Source organism: Siphateles boraxobius, unplaced genomic scaffold, assembly GCF_051911475.1.
Source record: "Siphateles boraxobius isolate OS27281-9 unplaced genomic scaffold, OSU_SipBor_1 219, whole genome shotgun sequence".
In the NCBI taxonomy this organism is placed as follows: domain Eukaryota; kingdom Metazoa; phylum Chordata; class Actinopteri; order Cypriniformes; family Leuciscidae; genus Siphateles; species Siphateles boraxobius.
Window position 1 is genome coordinate 36,501 of NW_027508832.1, and position 6,000 is coordinate 42,500.

A 6,000-nucleotide genomic window follows, 5' to 3' on the forward strand; every position below is an offset into this window, starting at 1 on the left:
CTCCTGTTCTCCTCTTCTCCTCTTCTGTTCTCCTCTTCTTATGTTCTTCTGTTCTCCTCTTCTTCTGTTCTCCTCTTCTCCTCTTCTTCTGTTCTCCTCTTCTCCTGTTCTCCTCTTCACCTCTTCTTCTCTTCTTCTGTTCTCCTCTTCTTCTGTTCTCCGCTTCTCCTCTTCTTCTGTTCTCCTCTTCTCCTCTTCTTCTGTTCTCCGCTTCTCCTCTTCTCCTGTTCTCCTCTTCTTCTCTACTCCGCTTCTCCTCTTCTCCTCTTCTTCTGTTCTGTTCTCATGTTCTCCTTTTCTTATGTTCTCCTCTTCTCCTCTTCTTCTGTTCTGTTCTCCTGTTCTCCTTTTCTTATGTTCTCCTGTTCTCCTGTTCTTCTGTTCTTCTCTTCTCCGCTTCTCCTCTTCTCCTCTTCTTCTGTTCTGTTCTCCTGTTCTCCTTTTCTTATGTTCTCCTTTTCTCCTCTTCTCCTGTTCTCCTTTTCTCCTTTTCTCCTATTCTCTAGTTCTCTTCTCCTGTTCTCCTCTTCTGTTCTCGTCTTCTTCTGTTCTCCTGTTCTCCTCTTCTTCTGTTCTCCTGTTCTCCTTTTCTCCTGTTCTCCTTTTCTCCTCTTCTCCTGTTCTCATTTTCTCCTGTTCTCCTCTTCTTCTGTTCTCCTCTTCTTCTGTTCTCCTTTTCTCATGTTCTCCTCTTCTTCTGTTCTCCTCTTCTTCTGTCCTCCTCTTCTTCTGTTCTCCTTTCCTCATGTTCTCCTTTTCTCCTCTTCTCCTCTTCTCCTATTCTCTGGTTCTCTTCTCCTGTTCTCCTTTCTCCTCTTCTCCTGTTCTCCTGTTCTCCTCTTCTTCTGTTCTCCTCTTCTCATCTTCTTCTGTTCTCCTGTTCTCCTCTTCTTCTGTTCTCTTGTTTTCCTGTTCTCCTGTTCTCCTCTTCTTCTGTTCTCCTTTTCTTCTGTTCTCCTCTTCTCCTCTTCTTCTGTTCTCTTCTCCTCTTCTTCTGTTCTCCTCTTCTCCTGTTCTCCTCTTCTTCTGTTCTCTTCTCCTCTTCCTCTGTTCTCCTTTTCTTCTGTTCTCCTCTTCTTCTGTTCTCCTCTTCTTCTGTTCTCTTCCCCTCTTCTTCTGCTCTCCTCTTCTCCTGTTCTCCTCTTCTCATGTTCTCCTCTCCTCTTCTCCTGTTCTCCTCTTCTTCTGTTCTCCTGTTCTCCTCTTCTTCTGTTCTCCTCGTCTTCAGTTCTCCTGTTCTCCTCTTCTTCTGTTCTCTTCTTCTGTTCTCCTTTTCTCCTGTTCTCCTCTTCTTCTGTTCTCCTCTTCTTCTGTTCTCCTTTTCTCCTGTTCTCCTCTTCTTCTGTTCTCCTCTTCTTCTGTTCTCTTTTTCTTCAGTTCTCCTTTTCTCCTGTTCTCCTGTTCTCCTCTTCTTCTGTTCTCTTCTTCAGTTCTCTTTTTCTCCTGTTCTCCTCTTCTTCTGTTCTCCTCTTCTTCAGTTCTCCTTTTCTCCTGTTCTCCTCTTCTTCTGTTCTCCTCTTCTTCTGTTCTCCTTTTCTCCTGTTCTCCTCTTCTTCTGTTCTCCTCTTCTTCTGTTCTCCTTTTCTCCTGTTCTCCTCTTCTTCAGTTCTCCTCTTCTTCTGTTCTCCTTTTCTCCTGTTCTCCTCTTCTTCTGTTCTCCTCTTCTTCTGTTCTCCTTTTCTCCTCTTCTCCTCTTCTTCTGTTCTCCTCTTCTTCTGTTCTCCTCTTCTCATGTTCTCCTGTTCTCCTGTTCTCATCTTCTTCTGTTCTCCTGTTCTCCTCTTCTCCTCTTCTGTTCTCCTCTTCTCCTGTTCTCCTCTTCTTCTGTTCTCCTCTTCTCTTCTTCTTCTGTTCTCCTCTTCTCCTGTTCTCCTCTTCACCTCTTCTTCTCTTCTTCTGTTCTCCTCTTCTTCTGTTCTCCGCTTCTCCTCTTCTTCTGTTCTCCTCTTCTCCTCTTCTTCTGTTCTCCGCTTCTCCTCTTCTCCTGTTCTCCTCTTCTCCTCTTCTTCTCTACTCCGCTTCTCCTCTTCTCCTCTTCTTCTGTTCTGTTCTCATGTTCTCCTTTTCTTATGTTCTCCTCTTCTCCTCTTCTTCTGTTCTGTTCTCCTGTTCTCCTTTTCTTATGTTCTCCTGTTCTCCTCTTCTTCTGTTCTTCTCTTCTCCGCTTCTCCTCTTCTCCTCTTCTTCTGTTCTGTTCTCCTGTTCTCCTTTTCTTATGTTCTCCTTTTCTCCTCTTCTCCTGTTCTCCTTTTCTCCTTTTCTCCTATTCTCTGGTTCTCTTCTCCTGTTCTCCTCTTCTGTTCTCGTCTTCTTCTGTTCTCCTGTTCTCCTCTTCTTCTGTTCTCCTGTTCTCCTTTTCTCATGTTCTCCTTTTCTCCTCTTCTCCTGTTCTCATTTTCTCCTGTTCTCCTCTTCTTCTGTTCTCCTCTTCTTCTGTTCTCCTTTTCTCATGTTCTCCTCTTCTTCTGTTCTCCTCTTCTTCTGTCCTCCTCTTCTTCTGTTCTCCTTTCCTCATGTTCTCCTTTTCTCCTCTTCTCCTCTTCTCCTATTCTCTGGTTCTCTTCTCCTGTTCTCCTTTCTCCTCTTCTCCTGTTCTCCTGTTCTCCTCTTCTTCTGTTCTCCTCTTCTCATCTTCTTCTGTTCTCCTGTTCTCCTCTTCTTCTGTTCTCTTGTTTTCCTGTTCTCCTGTTCTCCTCTTCTTCTGTTCTCCTTTTCTTCTGTTCTCCTTTTCTCCTCTTCTTCTGTTCTCTTCTCCTCTTCTTCTGTTCTCCTCTTCTCCTGTTCTCCTCTTCTCCTGTTCTCCTCTTCTTCTGTTCTCTTCTCCTCTTCCTCTGTTCTCCTTTTCTTCTGTTCTCCTCTTCTTCTGTTCTCCTCTTCTTCTGTTCTCTTCTCCTCTTCTTCTGCTGTCCTCTCCTCCTGTTCTCCTCTTCTCATGTTCTCCTCTCCTCTTCTCCTGTTCTCCTCTTCTTCTGTTCTCCTCTTCTTCTGTTTTCCTCTTCTCTTCTTCTGTTCTCCTCTTCTCCTGTTCTCCTGTTCTCCTCTTCTCCTGTTGTCCTCTTCTTCTGTTCTCCTCTTCTCCTCTTATTCTGTTCTCCTCTTCTCCTGTTCTCCTCTTCTTCTGTTCTCCTCTTCTTCTGTTCTCCTTTTCTCATGTTCTCCTTTTCTCCTCTTCTCCTGTTCTCCTTTTCTCCTATTCTCTGGTTCTCTTCTCCTGTTCTCCTTTCTCCTCTTCTCCTGTTCTCCTCTTCTTTTATTCTCCTCTTCTTCTGTTCTCCTCTTCTTCTGTTCTCCTTTTCTCATGTTCTCCTTTTCTCCTCTTCTCCTGTTATCCTTTTCTCCTATTCTCTGGTTCTCATCTCCTGTTCTCCTTTCTCCTCTTCTCCTCTTCTCCTGTTCTCCTTTTCTCCTGTTCTCCTCTTCTTCTATTCTCCTCTTCTTCTGTTCTCCTCTTCTTCTGTTCTCCTTTTCTCATGTTCTCCTCTTCTCCTGTTCTTCTTTTCTCCTATTCTCTGGTTCTCTTCTCCTGTTCTCCTTTCTCCCTTTCTCATGTTCTCCTTTCTGCTCTTCTCCTGTTCTCCTTTTCTCCTATTCTCTGGTTCTCTTCTCCTGTTCTCCTGTTCTCCTCTTCTTCTGTTCTCCTGTTCTCCTCTTCTCCTCTTCTCCTGTGGTCCTCTTCTTCTGTTCTCCTTTTCTCATGTTCTCCTCTTCTCCTGTTCTCCTTTTCTCCTGTTCACATCTTCTTCTATTCTCCCCTTCTTCTGTTCTCCTCTTCTTCTGTTCTCCTTTTCTCCTGTTCTCCTTTTCTCCTCTTCTCCTGTTCTCCTTTTCTCCTATTCTCTGGTTCTCTTCTCCTGTTCTCCTTTCTCCCCTTCTCCTGTTCTCCTCTTCTTCTGTTCTCCTCTTCTCCTCTTCTTCTGTTCTCCTGTTCTCCTCTTCTTCTGTTTTCTTGTTTTCCTGTTCTCCTCTTCTCTTCTTCTGTTCTCCTTTTCTTCTGTTCTCCTCTTCTTCTGTTCTCCTCTTCTTCTGTTCTCTTCTCCTCTTCTTCTGTTCTCCTCTTCTCCTGTTCTCCTCTTCTCCTGTTCTCCTGTTTTCCTCTTCTTCTCTTCTCTTCTCCTCTTCTTCTGTTCTCCTTTTCTTCTGTTCTCTTCTTCTTCTGTTCTCTTCTTCTGTTCTCTTCTCCTCTTCTTCTGCTCTCCTCTTCTCCTGTTCTCCTCTTCTTCTGTTCTCCTGTTCTTCTGTTCTTTTCTTCTGTTCTCCTGTTCTCCTCTTCTTCTCTTCTCCTCTTCTTCAGTTCTCCTGTTCTCCTGTTCTTCTGTTCTCCTCTTCTTCTGTTCTTCTGTTCTCCTGTTCTTCTGTTCTCCTGTTCTTCTGTTCTCCTCTTCTTCTGTTCTCCTGTTCTCCTCTTCTTCAGTTCTCCTGTTCTCCTGTTCTCCTCTTCTTCTGTTCTCCTGTTCTCCTCTTCTTCTGTTCTCCTCTTCTTCTGTTCTCCTGTTCTCCTCTTCTTCTGTTCTCCTCGTCTTCAGTTCTCCTGTTCTCCTCTTCTTCTGTTCTCTTCTTCTGTTCTCCTTTTCTCCTGTTCTCCTCTTCTTCTGTTCTCCTCTTCTTCTGTTCTCCTTTTCTCCTGTTCTCCTCTTCTTCTGTTCTCCTCTTCTTCTGTTCTCTTTTTCTTCAGTTCTCCTTTTCTCCTGTTCTCCTGTTCTCCTCTTCTTCTGTTCTCCTCTTCTTCAGTTCTCCTTTTCTCCTGTTCTCCTCTTCTTCTGTTCTCCTCTTCTTCAGTTCTCCTTTTCTCCTGTTCTCCTCTTCTTCTGTTCTCCTCTTCTTCTGTTCTCCTTTTCTCCTGTTCTCCTCTTCTTCTGTTCTCCTCTTCTTCTGTTCTCCTTTTCTCCTGTTCTCCTCTTCTTCAGTTCTCCTCTTCTTCTGTTCTCCTTTTCTCCTGTTCTCCTCTTCTTCTCTTCTCCTCTTCTTCTGTTCTCCTGTTCTCCTCTTCTCCTCTTCTGTTCTCCTCTTCTTCTGTTCTTCTGTTCTCCTCTTCTTCTGTTCTCCTCTTCTCCTCTTCTTCTGTTCTCCTCTTCTCCTGTTCTCCTCTTCACCTCTTCTTCTCTTCTTCTGTTCTCCTCTTCTTCTGTTCTCCGCTTCTCCTCTTCTTCTGTTCTCCTCTTCTCCTCTTCTTCTGTTCTCCGCTTCTCCTCTTCTCCTGTTCTCCTCTTCTTCTCTTCTCCTCTTCTTCTGTTCTCCTGTTCTCCTCTTCTCCTCTTCTGTTCTCCTCTTCTTATGTTCTTCTGTTCTCCTCTTCTTCTGTTCTCCTCTTCTCCTCTTCTTCTGTTCTCCTCTTCTCCTGTTCTCCTCTTCACCTCTTCTTCTCTTCTTCTGTTCTCCTCTTCTTCTGTTCTCCGCTTCTCCTCTTCTTCTGTTCTCCTCTTCTCCTCTTCTTCTGTTCTCCGCTTCTCCTCTTCTCCTGTTCTCCTCTTCTCCTCTTCTTCTCTACTCCGCTTCTCCTCTTCTCCTCTTCTTCTGTTCTGTTCTCATGTTCTCCTTTTCTTATGTTCTCCTCTTCTCCTCTTCTTCTGTTCTTCTCTTCTCCGCTTCTCCTCTTCTCCTGTACTCCTCTTCACCTCTTCTTCTCTTCTTCTGTTCTCTTCTTCTGTTCTCCGCTTCTCCTCTTCACCTCTTCTCCTCTTCTTCTGTTCTCCTCCTCTCCTCTTCTTCTGTTCTCCTCTTCTCCTCTTCTCCTGTTCTCCTTTTCTTATGTTCTCCTGTTCTCCTCTTCTTCTGTTATCCTCTTCTTCTGTTCTCCTCTTCTCCTCTTCTTCTGTTCTCCTCTTCTCCTGTTCTCCTCTTCTCCTGTACTCCTCTTCACCTCTTCTTCTCTTCTTCTGTTCTCTTCTTCTGTTCTCCGCTTCTCCTCTTCACCTCTTCTCCTCTTCTTCTGTTCTCCTCCTCTCCTCTTCTTCTGTTCTCCTCTTCTCCTCTTCTTCTGTTCTCCTCTTCTCCTGTTCTCCT

The 6,000-nt window shown here is 44.5% G+C and overlaps 1 protein-coding gene across 1 annotated transcript in view; it reads left to right on the forward strand.

Annotated features, from left to right (window-relative positions):
• LOC143746306 (kelch domain-containing protein 3-like) overlaps positions 1-6,000 on the forward strand; it is a 69,924-nt gene that overhangs the window by 25,379 nt on the left and 38,545 nt on the right. The gene's annotated exons all lie outside the window — the stretch shown is intronic.